The sequence below is a fragment of the Triturus cristatus genome, chromosome 7 (genome assembly GCF_964204655.1).
Source record: "Triturus cristatus chromosome 7, aTriCri1.1, whole genome shotgun sequence".
Lineage (NCBI taxonomy): Eukaryota > Metazoa > Chordata > Amphibia > Caudata > Salamandridae > Triturus > Triturus cristatus.
In genome coordinates, this window is record NC_140590.1 from 538,631,480 (window position 1) to 538,654,406 (window position 22,927).

Here is a 22,927-nt window from a genome sequence, read left to right on the forward strand (position 1 = left end):
ACCAGAACAGCGGGTGCGTCGCCAAAAATTGGACCACCCAAGCACGGTCCAGACAATATAACAATCTCCTCACACAGAAAGCAAGGGATGACAACGCCGTGTACGGGCCATAAATCAATTTATTTGGACAGCTGATAAATTTATCAGCTGTCCAAATAAATTGATTTATGGCCAGTACACGGCGTCGTCATCCCTTGCTTTCTGTGTGAGTAGATTGTTATATATACATATATATATATACACATACATATACATATAATACCTGTTCCTATCCTCCTATTTAAGGCAGTTAAAGTGCATTCTTCAGTCGAAACATTCGTGAGACCTGAAATCAATGCTATGTACAAAGGACCTTGTTTTGCTCGCGCACGCTCTGCCGCCTAGTGTAAAGCCCCTGGACCAATTGGTAAAAAGTGTTTCTCGCCCCTGTGGGCGTGCATGAGTCCGGTGCATACCTACACCTAATCCTGCCAAGAAGCTGTTGGGCCGAGCAGTTGGATGTGGGTGGGAACTCTCATAAGTTTACATAGGTACTCAGGTAGTGCGCTCAAGAACGCACAAACAGAACAGGGCTCATTCTCAGAATGCCTTTTCTTTCTTTCACTGCAGTCTCACCACCATGTTTTTATTTACACCGTTTTACCAAATTAGCTAACTGCAATTACATCCATGGCAAATAAGGTTTTGCACAGTACTTCAGCTTACCGAATTCATATGTAACAGAGGACAATGCACATTCCCCAATTTACTACATTTAGATGTGATGGCGATCTGGCTGGTGTTGGGATGGGATAAGTGGGAAAGGGAAAAAGACAACTGTAGATGGGGATAAAGAGAGGAGCGAGCGAAAACACAAGCGCTTGTGTGGAGTGCTCAACAACAAAGAAAAAAGTTACTCCTAAAAGGAGAGCAATGAATGGACACAAGTACTTGGTCCATACTCCGGGGGAGGGCTAAAACCAAGAGGAGGCATGACGCATGCATGCCAAGGACAAATGGGGAGAAGGGATATGAGAGCGACGATGGAGCGAGCAAATCGTAATCCTATGGGTGGGCCGAAGCCCACAGATTAAACACAACACAACTCTTTAAGACGTTTTACAAAAAGTCTCTTTTAAACTTTTTTTTACCACATTTAAGGAATCATATTATTATTTGGGGAGGGCAACTGCCCACCTCAAGGGGTAATCACAACGCTTGCCAGGATGAACCCTTAAAGTCACTAAATAAGCCTTAGCTCAACTCCCTGGTAGTTATGGCGCAAAAAAGACTGGCTTAATTTAGGGCAATGTGTAAAGTATTTATGTAGTACCAAAACAGTAATAAAGTTAACACACCAAGCAATAAAAATGTCAAACTGTATTAGAAAAATAGAGTACAATGTAATAACCAAATGACACCAAGACAACAAAAATCCAATCCGGAGATATGATTTTTAAAATAGTTTCAAGTATAAATAGCACCCAGAGAAAGTAAAGCACCAATGATAGTCAATGGTTGTGGTAGACCAGGACCAAGGGACAATTTCAGGCTGACTGCTATGGAGCATGGGTCAGATGCACCAAGTGCACTGGTCCCAGTAAAATTCTGAAAGTCAAAAAGTTTGAAATCGTTTCTAAGTCCCCACTGGTCTGTAGGAAAAGTTATCAAAAGTTTCCAAACTTTCTTCGGGTGACCAAACAACCACAGGAGTACACATCTAAAGCCTAAGGACCTATGGAGAGGCACTTAGACTCACAGGATGCATGGACGTCATTAAGGGGGAACCAGAGGTCACACCAGCGACCCCTGGCTTGCCCCTTGGGACCCCTGGCACTGTTGCTGTGACCCGTTGGCTCCGGCCACACCGACCAGGGGCTGCTCTGAGCATTCCTGCAGGGCGCTACTTAAAAAGTATACTGAAAAGCAAGGCCCTGCGCTTGAAGGGGATACATAATTTCAGAATGCATGTGAAGTAATTCTGTGCAAACAAAAGCAAATAACACAGGTCGTGGAGGGTTCATGCACCTTAGAATTACACTATAATTGAATCCTAGCTTCAGTCAATAAGCTAGCTGCTCCAATTCAGGATGCCTTGATGTGTCTCCAGCCACTAAATCTTCAGAGAAAATGTTAGCATGCATTATTTATTATAAATGTATATTTTTCTGATTGTGATGCTCCCAGCTGATTTCCCACACCACCTAGCAGTGCCAGGCAAATAACAGCTTATCCTGTCTCAAGCACCCCAATTTCCCTTGCAGAACACACAGGGCTGCCTTCCATATTGGACCCTACCTGGCATTTTTCACAAGAGGCCAGCTCAGACTTAGATCCTGTTCGCTTAGTCCAAAGCTGGGCCCTGCTTTGTTTTCCTTTCAGTCCTTTGCTCCCCTTTGTCCCTTTTTGAACCCCTGTCAGAGCCCCAATAGAACTCATCCAACAAGCTACTAAAGACAAGGGGCGCACAAAGTACCCATGCAGACCTGAACCCAAGAGCAGCTCAGGTAAAGGGGAGAGCGGGGCTCTGGGGGACCTTGGTTGACAGGGAAAGATAAGGGACATCTCAACCACATAAAAATCTGCTAGAAGAGTTTGGTTCACACTATCTTAAGCCCACTCAGTTGGGCAACGCTCCTGCTGAAGAGAACTGATGGTGATGCCTTTTTGCTAATTGTTTAAATATAAACAATAGTGATTTAGCTACTTTATATACTCATCATTAGCAGACATTGACACAGTGTTATTGTCAACAATGAAACACTGCTGGCACTGGCAAATAAGGATTAATATTCTTGCAATATTGAGAAAATCTATGCCAGGTGCTCACACCTGGTTTATTACTACTGCTATTGGCATCACAGTGGTAATGGTTGTAAAATATGGAATATGGTACCTCTTTTTTGTCAACACAGAATGTTAACATGTATCCCCCCTGTTGCTGGGTGTGGGCTTCACTTGTGACTGCTGGCTTGCGTGTCCACTCTTTGGCGTGTTCTGAATTTTGGAATTTGTACTATTGTAAATGCTGCCTAAAATCTGTGCTTGCAAGTGTAGTTAGTTACCTATTAAAGGATACATACTGATATCAAAGCATTGCTGACAATTCATACACTAGCCAATTAAAATTAAAACAATTCAGTTAAGATGTTCATACACTTTGCAGCAGAACTGAAGAACACAAGTGAAGGCACAGTCCCATTTTAATATAGGTACTGTTTCAGTCCCTTCAAATAATATCAATGATGACAATTGTAGATAGTGAGCAATTAATTAAACTTGCAAGAGCATTGTAAGAAGAGTCTGAGGTATTTCTGAAGAAAATGTAGTATCACTTTGGGCAAATACAAGTAGTTCCCCATTAGATACCAGCATTGTTGAGAGATACAGGCAAAGGCCATTCCCGAGAACCTCTGATACCACCTGTTTATTGAAAGCACAGGCTTTAGGCAGAATATACAATTGCAAGCCCTCGAGGAAGTAAAGCACTTAGAGACAAAAAGGGTGGTGCCTGCTAAAACTATATAAACAGTAGCTGCTGCAGTCTACTTTTATATCTCTTTTCATTTTCTGCATTTTAACCAACACATGATGTTCAAGGTAGAGTTGCTGGTATATGGATTTAGATTGTTACTGATCTGCTGAGGAATAACCATTGTATTCCAGTCCCCCTTCAAAACTTGTTTCTAATGCCACTTGTTTTGTTGGTGTCTGCTGGTGTTTATTGGTATCAAGCTACTGTTTTCATTTAGAAAGCAGAACGTGTCCTATATTTTCTTGCTTGCCATTAATCATTTGCAACAGGTATTGTGGCTCACCTCTCTGTCCATTGGCAATATTTACTCACCATTTTTTTGTTGTCTCCAGATTTACCCTTACATTTTTCCAATACAATTCCTCCCAATGCGAATTATGGCGATCGAGTGTCCAGCCTGTTCATATTGTCAAACTCTACATGGTCATCAATTCCACCCTTCCTTACGGGAGAGCCGGTCTGACAAACACTACCTCTGTTGCTAAGTGAATGTGCTTTTAATCAGTGGTGTAACAAGAAGGGGGCGGCTGTCGCGGCAAATGCAGGTATCGTCAGCAACCTCCCCCGCTCTTACCTGCGGCCGTCGCGGGTGGCAAATGCAGACACCGCCATGGGCGGTTAAAGGTCTAGCTATGCAACTGCTTTTAATGGTTAAGAAAGAAATAATGGGAGACAGGAACAGAGAGTAAAAGGCAAAGAGGAGGTAAGATAAGAAAGGGAGATTAAGAGGTATGCGAAGGGAGGAAGAGAGGGGGAAGGTATCCAGAGAAAGAGAGAGAAAGTATGGAGGAAGAGCAACTGTGCACAAGAGAGAAAATGAATGATGGTGAAAAGGATTACTAGGGAATGAGGATAGAAAGTGATGGTAGCAATGGCACAGATACCAGGAGAGAGAATGAACAAGTTGGAGGTAAAAAGATTGATAGGAAGAAGGAGAGAGAGGAAGAAAGAAAGGTAGAGAAAATAAGCTATAATAGCGTTATGGTTAGGGAAGGGAGGCAAGGATTCAGAAAATGGATGAGAGAGCAAAAGAGGAATGATGAGAAAAGGAGATGGGGACGTTAGAGTATCATGAAACAGGCATGATATAATGCACAGTTTTCGACATTTTTTCTCAAAAATGTATTTGGTGAGAACTCTCCCTAAGCTACGCTTGTAGTTGTTGTGATAGCTCACTGTGCTCACTTAGCACAGTATGGTGGCTGATATGACATCATTTGCCAGAGCTGCTTTTAGTTTCTAGTCCAAGCTTGACTGGCCTCAGAGGTTGAACATTCAGTGCCAAGAACACAGGTGAAGCTTGACATTTTGAGCATAATGGTTTTACTCTTAATTTTTGTGTTTTTTAAAAGAATAGAAATGGCAGATGAGATAATAAAAATGCTTTTAAATATAGGTTGTGCCTGTGTTTGTGGGTAAGAGTGAGACTGTTAGAGCGAAAGCTTTGTATGCGTGGGTATTTGTGTCTTTGTGTCAACATGTGTGTATGTGAGAGTCACTGACAGATAGTGAGTGAGATTGAGTGTTAGTAAGTGAGTCAGACTGGGAGTATGGGCGACTGCAGGGGAGCAAGAGTGGGTGAGTGAGAATGTATTAGCAAGAATACATGTAAGGGAGTGTTAGAGATTGGGAGTGAGAATTAGTGAGTGACAGTAAGCAAGTGTAACCACAAGTGAGAATGAGTGTACCAGTGAGAGAGAATAACTGAGAGTGAGTTAAAATGAGGGATTGAGAGTAAAAGAGAGTTTGTGAGTATGAATGAATCAAAGTTAGAATGGGTGAGAGTGAGTGCAAATGAGTGAGAGTAAGAGAACAAGAAAGTGAGAATGAATGAGGGCAAATGAGTGATAACAAGTGTCAATGAGTGTGAGTGAATGTAAATGAGGGACACTGGTAATGTAGTGCTATGATTATGAGTCTTGGATTTGCCCAGGAATGCTGAAGAAATTCTTGGCTTAGAGAAGCACTGTTAGAAGTTGGGTTTCTAGTTGCCAGAGGTATGCACCCTGTCCAAGCAGGAACCACAATTCTAGTCAGAGTAAGTCAGATACACACCATAAATTAACCTGTGCTCACCCTCTGGTAGCTTGGCCCCAAGCAGGCAGGCTTAACTTAAGAGGCAATGAGTCAAGTATTTTTGCAACACTTCAAACGGTAACACATTGTAAACACCACAAAAAGACTCCACACCAGTTTCGAAAAATAGATTATGATTTTATAAATAAAACAAGACCAAAACAACAAAAAAATCAATAAGTAGAGGTCAAGATATGATTTTTTTAATATTAACTGTAAAAAAGAATGCCTTTTCTTTCTTTCACTGCAGTCTCACCACCATGTTTTTATTTACACCGTTTTACCAAATTAGCTAACTGCAATTACATCCATGGCAAATAAGGTTTTGCACAGTACTTCAGCTTACCGAATTCATATGTAACAGAGGACAATGCACATTCCCCAATTTACTACATTTAGATGTGATGGCGATCTGGCTGGTGTTGGGATGGGATAAGTGGGAAAGGGAAAAAGACAACTGTAGATGGGGATAAAGAGAGGAGCGAGCGAAAACACAAGCGCTTGTGTGGAGTGCTCAACAACAAAGAAAAAAGTTACTCCTAAAAGGAGAGCAATGAATGGACACAAGTACTTGGTCCATACTCCGGGGGAGGGCTAAAACCAAGAGGAGGCATGACGCATGCATGCCAAGGACAAATGGGGAGAAGGGATATGAGAGCGACGATGGAGCGAGCAAATCGTAATCCTATGGGTGGGCCGAAGCCCACAGATTAAACACAACACAACTCTTTAAGACGTTTTACAAAAAGTCTCTTTTAAACTTTTTTTTACCACATTTAAGGAATCATATTATTATTTGGGGAGGGCAACTGCCCACCTCAAGGGGTAATCACAACGCTTGCCAGGATGAACCCTTAAAGTCACTAAATAAGCCTTAGCTCAACTCCCTGGTAGTTATGGCGCAAAAAAGACTGGCTTAATTTAGGGCAATGTGTAAAGTATTTATGTAGTACCAAAACAGTAATAAAGTTAACACACCAAGCAATAAAAATGTCAAACTGTATTAGAAAAATAGAGTACAATGTAATAACCAAATGACACCAAGACAACAAAAATCCAATCCGGAGATATGATTTTTAAAATAGTTTCAAGTATAAATAGCACCCAGAGAAAGTAAAGCACCAATGATAGTCAATGGTTGTGGTAGACCAGGACCAAGGGACAATTTCAGGCTGACTGCTATGGAGCATGGGTCAGATGCACCAAGTGCACTGGTCCCAGTAAAATTCTGAAAGTCAAAAAGTTTGAAATCGTTTCTAAGTCCCCACTGGTCTGTAGGAAAAGTTATCAAAAGTTTCCAAACTTTCTTCGGGTGACCAAACAACCACAGGAGTACACATCTAAAGCCTAAGGACCTATGGAGAGGCACTTAGACTCACAGGATGCATGGACGTCATTAAGGGGGAACCAGAGGTCACACCAGCGACCCCTGGCTTGCCCCTTGGGACCCCTGGCACTGTTGCTGTGACCCGTTGGCTCCGGCCACACCGACCAGGGGCTGCTCTGAGCATTCCTGCAGGGCGCTACTTAAAAAGTATACTGAAAAGCAAGGCCCTGCGCTTGAAGGGGATACATAATTTCAGAATGCATGTGAAGTAATTCTGTGCAAACAAAAGCAAATAACACAGGTCGTGGAGGGTTCATGCACCTTAGAATTACACTATAATTGAATCCTAGCTTCAGTCAATAAGCTAGCTGCTCCAATTCAGGATGCCTTGATGTGTCTCCAGCCACTAAATCTTCAGAGAAAATGTTAGCATGCATTATTTATTATAAATGTATATTTTTCTGATTGTGATGCTCCCAGCTGATTTCCCACACCACCTAGCAGTGCCAGGCAAATAACAGCTTATCCTGTCTCAAGCACCCCAATTTCCCTTGCAGAACACACAGGGCTGCCTTCCATATTGGACCCTACCTGGCATTTTTCACAAGAGGCCAGCTCAGACTTAGATCCTGTTCGCTTAGTCCAAAGCTGGGCCCTGCTTTGTTTTCCTTTCAGTCCTTTGCTCCCCTTTGTCCCTTTTTGAACCCCTGTCAGAGCCCCAATAGAACTCATCCAACAAGCTACTAAAGACAAGGGGCGCACAAAGTACCCATGCAGACCTGAACCCAAGAGCAGCTCAGGTAAAGGGGAGAGCGGGGCTCTGGGGGACCTTGGTTGACAGGGAAAGATAAGGGACATCTCAACCACATAAAAATCTGCTAGAAGAGTTTGGTTCACACTATCTTAAGCCCACTCAGTTGGGCAACGCTCCTGCTGAAGAGAACTGATGGTGATGCCTTTTTGCTAATTGTTTAAATATAAACAATAGTGATTTAGCTACTTTATATACTCATCATTAGCAGACATTGACACAGTGTTATTGTCAACAATGAAACACTGCTGGCACTGGCAAATAAGGATTAATATTCTTGCAATATTGAGAAAATCTATGCCAGGTGCTCACACCTGGTTTATTACTACTGCTATTGGCATCACAGTGGTAATGGTTGTAAAATATGGAATATGGTACCTCTTTTTTGTCAACACAGAATGTTAACATGTATCCCCCCTGTTGCTGGGTGTGGGCTTCACTTGTGACTGCTGGCTTGCGTGTCCACTCTTTGGCGTGTTCTGAATTTTGGAATTTGTACTATTGTAAATGCTGCCTAAAATCTGTGCTTGCAAGTGTAGTTAGTTACCTATTAAAGGATACATACTGATATCAAAGCATTGCTGACAATTCATACACTAGCCAATTAAAATTAAAACAATTCAGTTAAGATGTTCATACACTTTGCAGCAGAACTGAAGAACACAAGTGAAGGCACAGTCCCATTTTAATATAGGTACTGTTTCAGTCCCTTCAAATAATATCAATGATGACAATTGTAGATAGTGAGCAATTAATTAAACTTGCAAGAGCATTGTAAGAAGAGTCTGAGGTATTTCTGAAGAAAATGTAGTATCACTTTGGGCAAATACAAGTAGTTCCCCATTAGATACCAGCATTGTTGAGAGATACAGGCAAAGGCCATTCCCGAGAACCTCTGATACCACCTGTTTATTGAAAGCACAGGCTTTAGGCAGAATATACAATTGCAAGCCCTCGAGGAAGTAAAGCACTTAGAGACAAAAAGGGTGGTGCCTGCTAAAACTATATAAACAGTAGCTGCTGCAGTCTACTTTTATATCTCTTTTCATTTTCTGCATTTTAACCAACACATGATGTTCAAGGTAGAGTTGCTGGTATATGGATTTAGATTGTTACTGATCTGCTGAGGAATAACCATTGTATTCCAGTCCCCCTTCAAAACTTGTTTCTAATGCCACTTGTTTTGTTGGTGTCTGCTGGTGTTTATTGGTATCAAGCTACTGTTTTCATTTAGAAAGCAGAACGTGTCCTATATTTTCTTGCTTGCCATTAATCATTTGCAACAGGTATTATGGCTCACCTCTCTGTCCATTGGCAATATTTACTCACCATTTTTTTGTTGTCTCCAGATTTACCCTTACATTTTTCCAATACAATTCCTCCCAATGCGAATTATGGCGATCGAGTGTCCAGCCTGTTCATATTGTCAAACTCTACATGGTCATCAATTCCACCCTTCCTTACGGGAGAGCCGGTCTGACAAACACTACCTCTGTTGCTAAGTGAATGTGCTTTTAATCAGTGGTGTAACAAGAAGGGGGCGGCTGTCGCGGCAAATGCAGGTATCGTCAGCAACCTCCCCCGCTCTTACCTGCGGCCGTCGCGGGTGGCAAATGCAGACACCGCCATGGGCGGTTAAAGGTCTAGCTATGCAACTGCTTTTAATGGTTAAGAAAGAAATAATGGGAGACAGGAACAGAGAGTAAAAGGCAAAGAGGAGGTAAGATAAGAAAGGGAGATTAAGAGGTATGCGAAGGGAGGAAGAGAGGGGGAAGGTATCCAGAGAAAGAGAGAGAAAGTATGGAGGAAGAGCAACTGTGCACAAGAGAGAAAATGAATGATGGTGAAAAGGATTACTAGGGAATGAGGATAGAAAGTGATGGTAGCAATGGCACAGATACCAGGAGAGAGAATGAACAAGTTGGAGGTAAAAAGATTGATAGGAAGAAGGAGAGAGAGGAAGAAAGAAAGGTAGAGAAAATAAGCTATAATAGCGTTATGGTTAGGGAAGGGAGGCAAGGATTCAGAAAATGGATGAGAGAGCAAAAGAGGAATGATGAGAAAAGGAGATGGGGACGTTAGAGTATCATGAAACAGGCATGATATAATGCACAGTTTTCGACATTTTTTCTCAAAAATGTATTTGGTGAGAACTCTCCCTAAGCTACGCTTGTAGTTGTTGTGATAGCTCACTGTGCTCACTTAGCACAGTATGGTGGCTGATATGACATCATTTGCCAGAGCTGCTTTTAGTTTCTAGTCCAAGCTTGACTGGCCTCAGAGGTTGAACATTCAGTGCCAAGAACACAGGTGAAGCTTGACATTTTGAGCATAATGGTTTTACTCTTAATTTTTGTGTTTTTTAAAAGAATAGAAATGGCAGATGAGATAATAAAAATGCTTTTAAATATAGGTTGTGCCTGTGTTTGTGGGTAAGAGTGAGACTGTTAGAGCGAAAGCTTTGTATGCGTGGGTATTTGTGTCTTTGTGTCAACATGTGTGTATGTGAGAGTCACTGACAGATAGTGAGTGAGATTGAGTGTTAGTAAGTGAGTCAGACTGGGAGTATGGGCGACTGCAGGGGAGCAAGAGTGGGTGAGTGAGAATGTATTAGCAAGAATACATGTAAGGGAGTGTTAGAGATTGGGAGTGAGAATTAGTGAGTGACAGTAAGCAAGTGTAACCACAAGTGAGAATGAGTGTACCAGTGAGAGAGAATAACTGAGAGTGAGTTAAAATGAGGGATTGAGAGTAAAAGAGAGTTTGTGAGTATGAATGAATCAAAGTTAGAATGGGTGAGAGTGAGTGCAAATGAGTGAGAGTAAGAGAACAAGAAAGTGAGAATGAATGAGGGCAAATGAGTGATAACAAGTGTCAATGAGTGTGAGTGAATGTAAATGAGGGACACTGGTAATGTAGTGCTATGATTATGAGTCTTGGATTTGCCCAGGAATGCTGAAGAAATTCTTGGCTTAGAGAAGCACTGTTAGAAGTTGGGTTTCTAGTTGCCAGAGGTATGCACCCTGTCCAAGCAGGAACCACAATTCTAGTCAGAGTAAGTCAGATACACACCATAAATTAACCTGTGCTCACCCTCTGGTAGCTTGGCCCCAAGCAGGCAGGCTTAACTTAAGAGGCAATGAGTCAAGTATTTTTGCAACACTTCAAACGGTAACACATTGTAAACACCACAAAAAGACTCCACACCAGTTTCGAAAAATAGATTATGATTTTATAAATAAAACAAGACCAAAACAACAAAAAAATCAATAAGTAGAGGTCAAGATATGATTTTTTTAATATTAACTGTTAAAAAATAGCGCTTCGAAGCAATAAGCGCCTATGGGGTTATCTGATTATGCTGGATGGGGCAAAGTCAAAAGGTCAGGGCACCATGATGGAGCGCAGGCTGGATACAGGAGCCATGCAAGGCCTGCTGATCAAAAATACCTTGATTAGGGAGATGCGAGTCGAGGGATGCATCTGTGTTGATTATCCAGTCGAGGTGATGCAACAACGTTCTCCATGCAACAATGGCGATGCACCGGATTTGAAGATGAGGCGCCGGTTCCGAGATGCATTGATTCCGAATGCGATGTGTCTGATTTCTTCACGCAGTTGAGGAGATGCGTCAGTCGTCTCGCCTGCAGTGGCGGCTATGCAGTGGTTCAGATGCCTCAATTTTGTTGGCGATACATTGGTTCTGTTCCTGCAACAGCAGTGATGCGTCGATTCTGCCTCACACAGCAGAGGATACACAGTTCTAATGGAGCAAGCACCTGGACTCGCTTCCAATGGACCAGGCTCATGAACAGGGGAGAAGACTTTGATATCTCTGAGTCTTAGAACAGGAGACAACCAGTATGCACTTGGATATCACTCTTGTTTCAAGCAAGAGTCCAATTCTCCCTCAGCAGGGCAGCGGGTAGCAAGTAGCAGGGCAGCACAGCAGAAAAGCAGTTCTTCCAGAGCAGCAATCCAGCAGAGTGGCAGTCCGTGTAGCAGCACAGCAGTTCTTGGTCATGGCAGAGTATCTTCACAGGTCCAGTGGTGTCTAATGCAGTGGGGTGAGAGCCCCAGTACTTATATCCAGTTGTGCCTTTGAAGTGGAAGTGACTTCAAAGAGGGGCTTTGAAGTGCACATAGGTCCTCCCTCTCAAGTCTAGCTCCAGGCTCACTACAGGAGGGTATGCAGCCCTTTGTGTTGGGACAGGACACTGCCTATACAGGTGTAACCAGTTGACATCTGCTGCATGTCAGATGTCAACAGGTGAATTTGGGGCTCATAACACTGATTTGCAGATCACAAGTCTGGTTTCCAGTTATTCTGGACTTTCTTTGGGTTTTCCAATATGTTTTCTCCACCACCTTCACATTCTGACAAATCCAGAGAGACAACCACATCACCTAGTCCTCGAAGGCAACCTATCACCAATGGCATGGAGGATTACCAGGGACAATGGAAAATCCCAGGACTTTTGGAACCCACTTAGGCACTCATTTGCAAACTATGGGCGGGGAACACTCCTAAAAGCTACAGGTCGGCCTGGAGAAGATGGCTGGGTTAGTGAGTGGGACAACACGTGGATTCCGTGGGGGTGAAACGCAGTTCTTGTGCTGAATTTTCTTTCAGAGCCCGCTTTTCAAGGACTGACTGACTTACAGGTCGGTAAACCAAAGTTCAAAAGCTTTCCCCCTAGAAAAAGCTAAATAGGCAAACTATCACTCATTTACAACTCGTAACAACATATCTGATCAAACACAACCAAATACCACAAAAGTTTGAAAAAATGTATTCAGCTTTAATAAGTTTCCTTTAAAGCTCATGTACTTAGAAAAATGTATTAACAAAAACAGAAACGCATACCTCAAAGAAAATAAAAACAAGAGGGAGAATTTAAAAGACAATTCAATGAGTCTATTACGATAGGAGTATTCCTACTGTTGTCGCTGTATATCTGTGAATACATTCAATAACATTTATATCATCCATGCCCTCTAGGTCATGCTATAAACTAGTTGATGCATTTTGGGGACACCCCTTATGAATCTTATGGTTGGCTAGAGTTCCACTTTACTCAGATCATAATCATTCATATCTGCAACATCTCGTAAATTCATAAACTCTCCTTTTAAACCTATTTAAATTGACATCTTTTAATCCACTTTACCTCATTACTTTTGCATCAGGAGCCACACGCTCCATACAATCTAATTATGATAGGTTTGTTCTCCCCCTAATGTTTGAGAGGCTATGTTCTAATTTGGGGCCCCTCAGTTGTGAGCAGAAGCGAGGCCCTAGGCAGCTGCCCCCGCTTCCCATGCTTAGAGCCGGCCTTTGTGCAAAGCACCTAAAACGCAGGTTCTTTCTTTATTTAGTCTTTTTAATAGGTTTGTCTGATTTGGCACTGTAGTAATACTTCTGTGTTTGTGGGTACTTTACTGCCCCGATTAGTTACCAGTAATCTTTATGACTTTTAGCCCTACTCGTCCTTGACACAGTCATTAACCTATGGGGTCGTTAACCAATACTAGAGCAGGAAACAAAACAGGAAATGGTACCTAACTCAAACCACCCTGAGCTTGGAAGTGTAAGAGAGTAGCCTTTCCCCAAAACTTCTTGAAATAACAAGCCTTGGACTAAGAGTAATGAAGATTACCGGTAAGTAATCGGGGCATTACCTCTACGTCCCTCGTCCTCGACCCAGTCATTAACATATGAGGTATGCCAAAGCTGTTAAACACAGCTTTTGATAAGAACAAATTTCAGTAAAGATCAAGATATAATGCCACACCATGGTGATTTATATGCAAATATCTGATCCAAAGTCACCAATACAAAAGTACAATCTGATCCAAAAGTCTTTTGACCATGCAACACTCTATGCAATCTGTAATGTCTTACAAAGGTGGTCTCTGAGGCCCACGTCCCAGCTCTGTAAATTTCCTTAAGAGTCACGCCTCTCAACTCCACCCCAGAGGCAGCCATTCCTCTCGTAGATCAACCTTGCAATCCCTGAGGCGTAGGGAAACCCAAAATGGAATAGGCCAATGCAATAGTCTCTTCGATACAAAGACTGAACATGATCTTGGACCACTTCTACCACGTCCATACGAGGCCAAAACAGAAAACTGGACCTTCTGAAATCCTTGGATCTGTCAAGATAAATTGATAGAGTTTGCTCAACATCCAACAAACACAATTTCTGCTCTTCCTACTAAGTAGGAAAAGGATGTAAAGTAGAGTCTAAGCACAACCACGTCATCCAGAAAAGATGGGAAAGGATGATGGCAAAGTATAGCGGAGAACTCCCCAACTGACTAGCAGAAGTAATAGCCACCAAAAATAGAAACTTAAGATGCACCATAGTTAGATGCTCCAAGGGAGGATCTAGTAAAGCCCTCAAAACTAAAGGTAAATCTCAAGAAGGAACCATAGTTCGAACAACAGGTCAATAAATAGAAAAACATTTCAACATTCTAGCCACCAAGGTTACTGCTTCTTCAATCACACCTTTGTTAAGATGAAATACCTTAACAGCATACCACTGAGATTACAAAATAAAAATAGACAAGGAGAGCTCTTCCTTAAATCCATCATGGAGAAATTGAAGGATAGTAGAAACTGTACACCAAGAATCAAAGTTTTCCCAGTGCTTAGCATAAAACACAAAAGCATATCATCTAGAATTCTTTACCACTGCAATAATATGTGAAGGTAAACCTTTTTTCTTCAAATTCATCCTCTCAACTTCCAAACTGAAAGGGTAAGATGAAAAGGCAGGCTAGGGCTTCAAGATCTTAGAGGACAGGGAGACAGAGGCAGAATTGTTGGAAGTTGGCATGCCATTTGTTTCAAAAGAGGTCCTTCTGCATCAGAATGGAACAACTACTACCTTCTCTTGTTGAATCTTGCACAGTAGCATTTGGATCAGCAGAAAAGCAAAAATACGTTTATTTGGCCATTTTAAGTTCAATGCATCCATCCTCTAGGAATCAGGAGCAAACCGTTTGGACAAGGGCATGGATTTTTGATGCAAACAAGTCCAGAAAAGGAGTTCCGAACTTCCTGAAAGTTAATCTGGCCAACTTCAAGTTATGAGATGACATAAAAGTCTGATTCGAGAGGTCTGCCTGCACATTGTCCAGACCTTTGAAAAGGACTGCTGATATATTCAGGAGGTTAATATCTGCCCATTGAGTTAGAGTGCAGGTCACCTCATTCAGAGAATAGAAATGGGTACTCCCTTGATTATTGATTTAAGCCACCCTTACCATGTTGCCTGATTTCACTAACCCATTACCATGGCTTAGCTCTTCCTTTAAATAATGGAGAGCCCGGAAGACTGCCATGATCTCCCTCCAATTTGAGGATCTCTAAGCCTCCATTGAGGACCACTTCGCTTGGAGGCTTCCCCAACCCAACAAACTGGCATCAGTTGTTACAATTACCCAAGCTTTCGTATGCAATAACACTCCTTTGCAGAGATTGTACCCATCCATTCACCATTCTAGATTGTGTGTCTGGAGAGACTGGGATCATGAGGTTTACATACCTGGCTGACCAGGCTTCATGTTTATGCAGATGATACAGCAGAGGACTCCAATGCTTCCTCACCCACTGCGCTGTGAAAACCAAAGCTGCTATATGGCCCTTGTGCTTCCACCATCTCAACAAGGTGGCCTCTTTGTTGAAAGGAAGCTTTCTCAGCAGCGTCTGAAGTCGAGCAATCTTTTCCATGGGAAGAAAGATTCTGATCAGGCGAGTGTTGAACAATGCTCTGATGAATATCATAGATCAGGAAATTTTGCTAAAATAAATCTAATAATAAAGCTGAACGCTAGATATTCATTAACTTTAAACCACTTTGCACAACTGACACATAAGACAATGCGCCTTTAAAAAACATGTAAAGATTTATGTGCAGCTTGTTTATTTGCACTACGCATTCATTTCTACTGTAATTTCATTGCATTTCATTCTATGCTTTCTAGAAATGCTGGACTACTCACAAATGTACTTGCTTGACCAGCCCAACTTGAGTTGCTAAAACTTATCATTGGTGTAGAATGTGCTGACTTTATTAAAAACGTATTTCTTCTTTTCCTAAGCTGCATGTTCTCATCGTCTATTCAGCATATATACAATGCTGAATAGAGACTAGTATATTTAAACAATTAATGCTTGTATGAAAATATTATTCTCATGAGTTAATCAGGATGCTGTAGAGAAGTTCATTGTTGCGCAGTGGAACATTGATTAGCTGATAGTTTAGACTTGCTGGAGTTCTCATGAGAACTCAGACCAATGATAACAAATATATAGATGTTTAGCAACTAACTGATACTTTTAGGTTGTGCTTTGTTGACATTGTGAGTTTGCCGTGAGAACGAAGGAAGGAGTTGCAGACCATCAGACGATTGTTTCTCATTGGCTCGAGACGATCTAACTTTGAAATGGATTGAAATATGTTCTACAGTTTTATATTAGTGAGCGATTCCTAGTTAGTGGGGTTTTCACACTGGGGTTTTGCTGACCAGGTTTTCCCACTCACCGATCTTCCTGCCAACAGAAGCTCGCCCACCCCAGGAAATAATTAAATGCACGCCACAGGGCGATCATATCCATAGGCACCTGGACACCTAGCTTGCCACTTGCCTGTGACCTGGAGTTCCTGCTTTTTCCAGACTGATCCAGTGACACCGCAGCTGTCCAGGTTTTCTCACTGGGGTTTTCCCGACCAGGTTTTCCCAATAACCGTTCTTCCTGCCAACAGAAGCCCCGCCAACCCAAGGACCTACTTAATGCAAGACACAGCGCTACTGTGAGGCAGATGTGTGCAACGACCCCTAGTCATCACGCCCCCCGCTAAGATACACCATCGCCGAGCTCTACACCCTTGACCCCGTATGTCTCAACAAGTACTACCCCCCCATGCTGACACACACTCCACGGTAGGACCTTTCACCTGCACCCCTGCCACTTCCCCTCCTACTGCACACAAACCAGCCCACCCACCAGCCCCACCCCTAACACACCACAGACACCACCTGCACAAAAAAAAACAACTCGCATGTGTCCTTCTCAACACACACTCACTATGCAAGCATTGCACTGAATTATGGGACCTCATCGCCACCCTCACACCCGGCATCGTCTTCCTCACTAACACCTGGCTCAAACCCGCTTCCGCCCCAGACATTGCCCAGCGATATAAAATCACTCACCAGACCCGCACCAACAAGCCAGGAGAAGGAACAGCCAACATCCACAAAGAAACCATACATAGTATGACAACCACCGACAACACCACCACCCTCATGGAACATTTCAACTTCAAGCTCCACACAGACAGCTAGACAACCATCAGAGGCACTCTTGCATACCCACCCCCAGGCCTGGACTCCAGCTTCTGCAAAACCATCACAGACTTCATTGCGCCCCTAGCCTTAAACTTTCAGGACTACATCTTCTTCATTAACCTAAATTTCCACATCGATGACCCCAACAACAAAAACAATGCACACCTCCTCGACAGGATGAGCAGCCTCGGATTGATCCCTACACACATTGAAGAGCACACGCTGGAGCCAATTTTCACCTCCAGTAACTGTGTCAAATGCAGCCATTACACTGACCTCACCGGTCACTCCATTGTCCACTTCAGCATCTCCAGCCCCCACACCACCACCAAAATGACTAATGCCCCCCACCGGAGGTGGAACAAAATCTCAGAGACCAGCTGGGCAAACGCCCTCAACTCCTCCAACCCTCCTACAGCCAATAACCTCAAACAGGGAGTGAAAAACGTCAACGCCTGGATCACCAATTGCGCAGTCAGCATCGACCCCGTCAAGAACAACACCCAGAGAAAATTATCCAAAAAGGCAAGCTAGTACACCCAAAAACTCATGACAGCAAAAGATACAGCAAACAGTTGGAGAAGAGATGGCGCACCAGCAAAGAAATCAGGACCTCGATCAACCTCTACCACAGCCATATGAGAGCAACAGCGAAGACAGCCCTTGCAGCGTGCATCGAAACCAGTGCCAACACCACCAAGGAACTTTTTAACATTGTTAAGGAATTCTCCAACCCAGCTGCCAGCAAAAACATCACACCTTCACAAGAGCTGTGCAACAACCTCGTCCACTTCTTCCACAACAAGATCGCAACCATATACAGAAACTTCGAACCCCAACCCACATCTACGGACTTCCTTTACAGATATACCACCACCGTAACCAATACAAATCTCACAATGACCACCTGGAACATACTCTCCACCCAGGACACCACTTTCACCATGAAATTCATCCACTCGGGAGCTCCCACAGACTCCTGCCTACACCACATCTTTAAAGCGTAAACCAAAGGGTCGGCCATGAACTCACCACCCTACTCAACACCTCTATCACTACCGCAACATTTCCCAATGCCTGGAAACACGCCAAAGTCAGACCCTACTCAAAAAACCCTCCACTGACCCCAGCGAACTCAAAAACTTCCGCCAATCTCCCTGCTCGCATTCACATTCCCAGTAAAGGTACTGGAAAAGTAATCAACTCATGACAACCCTCAAGCAGAACCAGCTACTCAAAGCCACCCAGTCTGGCATTGACGCAATCACAGCACCTAAACCGCCCTTATAACAGTCCCAGGGACATCAGAACCCTCCTCAACAGAGGAGAATCAGCAGCTTAGATCCTCATCAACGTCTCAGCAGCTTACGACACCATATCCCATTACACACTGATCAAAAGACTCCACCACATTGGCATTCAAGGGAACGTGCTCAGATGGATCACCTCCTCCCTCACCAGAAGAACCCAGAGGATCCACTTCCCACCTTTCACCGAACCCAAGGAGATCACCTGTGGTGTCCACCAGGGTTCATCCCTCAGCCCCACACTCTTCAACGCATATATGACCCCACTGGCCAAAATCGTCGGGTCCCACGTGCTCAACATAATTTCCTACGCAGACAAAATTCAACTCATCCTCTCACACACCGACAGCCCCACCACAACCAGAACCAGCTTCCACAGATGCATGACAAACATTGTCAACTGAATGCAGAACAACTGCCTGCAGCTGAACACAGACAAGATAGATGTACTGATCTTTGGCAACAGTAACAACACTTGGAACTACTCCTAGTGGCTATCAGACCTAGGACCTGCATCCACTCCCTCCATCCACACCAGAAACCTCAGAATCATCATTGACAACAAGCTCACCATGAAATTACAGATCAACGCCATCTCCTCCACCTGCTTCCTCACTTTGTGCGTGCTACGTACGATCTTCAAGTAGCTGCCCCTACACAGGAGATGGGGAGCCTACAGTCGGGTGTGATTTGGGTTCATCGGGAGAGGCCAAGTATGATTCTGGCTCTGGCGTTCTGTATGGTCTGAAGTCTCTGTAGAATGTGACAATCACTCCGGAGCACAAATCCCCCAGCAAATGCACGCTTACCAATAGCATATAGATGCCTGGGGATCCATTCCACCTCTCCCCATCAGAGTAGCTCCCAATTAGGTAAGGACATGCTCTCCAAGCCCAGCAGGAAGACCAATCCTTCCCTACAGTGAAGGGAGTCAATGCCCAGCAAAGAGTTTGGCATTCCCTGCATCACGTCCGCAGTCCAGGAAATAAAACAGGAAGTGCTGGGTGAAGGCTACTTTTTTGTAGTTACTAGCTCAGGGTGGGTAGAGTTAGGTAGCATTTTCCTGTTTCCTGTCCTAGGATTGAGTAACAACCTCATAGGTTAATGACTGGATCGAGAATGAGGGACATAGAGGCAATGTACACTTTTGGTGTTCATGATGGGTGCCGACATTTAGCCCTACTTCTATATCTGCTGATGAAAGTAGCAGGTAGACTCATCCTAAATAGATTACAAATATGGGCTAATGACAGTAACATTCTTTCTAAATTTCAGTATGGCTTTAAGGAAGGATTAGGCACAGTCGAACAAGGCCTTCATTTAGCTATAATAACTGCAAAATACACTATAGCTAAAAAGGGCAACCTCTTTATGACCTTTGTCGGCTTAAGTTCAGCCTTTGACTGCTTAAGCCATGAGGTTTTATGGGCTACTCTAATCGCTCTAATCGCTCTTGGCATTGATTTGAACATTTTAAATTTTATTAAAGAGTTGTATCGAGGAGCAGGAGCAATGGTTCGTTTTGGCAAAAAAGGGGAATGCACAAATAAATTTCCTATTATGAAAGGCGTACGCCAGGGTTGCATCCTGGCTCCCTTTCTTTTTAATTTATACATAAATGGAGTGGCGGACTTCTTACTAAAACAGAAAGTAGATTACCCCCAAATAAATGGCGAGGCTGTTCCTATTTTATTATACGCAGATGATGCGGTTATCATGGCTAGAACCCAATTAGGCCTCCAAAAGGCGTTAACTAGTTTTTCGACTTTTATGTCATCTAGGGGTCTAAAAATCAACATTGGGAAAACTTTTACCATGAGCTGTACATCAATGACTAAAGTTCCTTGCAATACTTTTTTAAATCAGTCTAAGATAGAATTAACACATACTTTTTCTTATTTAGGGATTTTATTTAATTATAGGGGCACTTGGACACCAGCAGTTAATACTAGGAATTTAGCATTTGCTCGATCAATTGGTGGTTTGAAACAGTTCGCAAACAAACTGGGAGGTAGACCTGTCCGTATCCTAATGGACATTTATAAGGCAAAATGCGTTTCAATCGCTACTTATGGGGCTGGCATCTGGGGCATTGCAGACTGCCGGGAAATCCAAGGAAGGGAAAATATTTTCCTCCGGTATCTGTTAGCAGTTCCTAAGTCCACTTCCACGTATGTGTGCCATAAGGAACTGGATATAATTTACATATCTGATTTGATCAAAATTAGTCCTTTGTTGTTATGGTATAAGATATGGACCTCAATAGCTACCACCTTAAATAGAGCTGTTTTATTTGATTGCATTAATCTTGAAAGAGCAAATAATATTCAGTGGCTATCATATATAAAGGTCTTTTTAACAAACATGGGCCTACTAGATTTTTTTAATAACCCTACCTCACTATCTATGATTTTGAGAAAGGAATTCAAAGGCCGCTGCCTTGCTTTCTTGGAAAATCAACGGTGGCCTAGAGAAAGGACTAAAAAATCTGTCTCACAACATCAGTTACTCCTGCAGGGCTTTGGATTACAGCTTTATCTATCGCCTGACCAAACTTGTTATGACAGAATGTTATTGGCTCGTTTGAGAACTGACTGTTATTATAGATTAATAACATTCCCTGACATAAACAACTGGTCGTCACATTTAATTAAATGCCCATGTGATGATCTCTCAGAGCAAACAAATATTCATAGTCTCTTGTTTTGTAAATTCTATGCATGGGGGAGGAAGAGACACTTGATTCCTTTATTAAAATTCTGGGGCTTAAGGCAGTGTAGACCAGCTTTTGTAAAACTGCTTATGCTCGAAGATGAAATGACTATTAAGGCTGTATCCAAGTTTTTAAAATATGCAATTAGATGCAGATCTTCTATGTCCTAGTTCTTTTCTATTTTATGCCTAAATAAGAATACTTTATTATGATGCAATTAATTGGACCTATCTGTCAATTCTTTTTAATATGTGATCGTTGTATTTACTGTGCTTTTATGGTTTTAAATATGAAATCGAATAAAGCTATCTTTGACTTGACTTGACTTCTATATCTGTGGCGGTCCCATTTATTTGGTTCAGAAAATATGATCATCATACTTTGTGTAAACTTGGCCAAGTATTTCAGTCTGTACTAGAGGTGGGTGACCCAGATGAGGCTAGAGCCAGAGGCATGGCTCTCGCTCAAGTCAAGGTTCTCTTGAGCCCAAAACGAGCTGAGCTTTTATGTGTCTTCTGCCTGCCACCCATGCTCTATCATCATGCGCATGGAATTACAAGCATTCACATAGCCAATAGGTCTCGCCTTTGGGACGTTATCAGTGTTTAGCCATGCAACAGTTAATGTTGTTGCACCAAGGATATCGGGCTGGATAACTAAACACTTATTAGGTCCCAAAGGCGAGACCTATTGGCTATGCCAATGCTTGTTTTTAGAATTGCCGGTGGTGAGCACCGGCAGGACCCAGCCCACTTAAAGCCCTGGGATTAGAAAAAGAAGGTCCCTGATGCTTGAAAATGTACAAATCAACTAAATTCAGTACCGCGGAGGTAACCGTTACTATTAGTAAGGGCAAACTGTGGCCCATTGTGAATGGTACCCTAGGAGCCTTACTCTAACAACCATCCCTAAAAAATTAGATGCAACGAATGCACAAGTAAATAGGGGTGCAGCTATATTGGAACCACCTTTGCAATGCCATTGTGGCCCAAGGATGCCAGGGGCCCTCAGTACACCAATTATGAAGGAATCTCACTACCTAATTATGGGCAAAGGAGTAATTTTCTTTGCCTGCCTGGTACCCTTGGCACGCCACTGCAAGTAAGGGACATTATATATAATGATGTGCCAATGACTGGCACAGATCCAAGAAATTGTCGAGAAGGAAAAGTGAAAAAAATATAAACGTGCATCCAAATGAGAAATAATGCCTTCGAAAAGATAGGCCTTCTCTAACAAGACTATGTTTTGGCGCATTGCATTTAGCTGAAGTATTTTCAAGGCAGGCAGGCAGGGGTTGCACATGTCATACACGTAAAGAAGCCGGAGTCCGAATTTGAATGAATGCCGCCTCTGGGCTGCCGGGGCTGCGGTCACGTGGAGGATGCCGAGCTGACACGTGGCGGCCAAGCCAAACCAAAACAGACCTCTGGGGACATAGTTGAATATCAGTGTTGCCTGACACCAGAACAAACTCTGTCAGATCAGTGTTTAGAGAACGGGTTGCCAGCTTTTTGCATATGCAAAATGCATAAACCCAGAAGAAATTATAAATGGAAAATATAGATCGGTTAAACAGCATTCATTTCACAATGAAGCGGTATTCCAAAACAGATAGCTTTACATGTTATATGTATACAATAAAAGTTTTTCTCCAGTGCAGCTGCAAATGCACGAATGGCTTCTACTTGTAACAAGTCTGCTGTAGTCAAAACCGAGTAACACACAGAAGAAAATGATTAACCCCTTCGCTGCTGCGGACATTCCGCTGCAGCGCTGGGGGGGGCAGGGGGGCAGCGCGGTGGGCCTGTGCTCA

The 22,927-nt window shown here is 42.9% G+C and overlaps 1 non-coding gene across 1 annotated transcript; it reads left to right on the forward strand.

The window, feature by feature from the left end:
* Positions 1-310: 310 nt before the first annotated feature.
* LOC146810049 (RNase MRP) lies at positions 311-589 on the forward strand. The gene has a single exon (XR_014967172.1).
* The last annotated feature ends 22,338 nt before the right edge of the window (positions 590-22,927 follow it).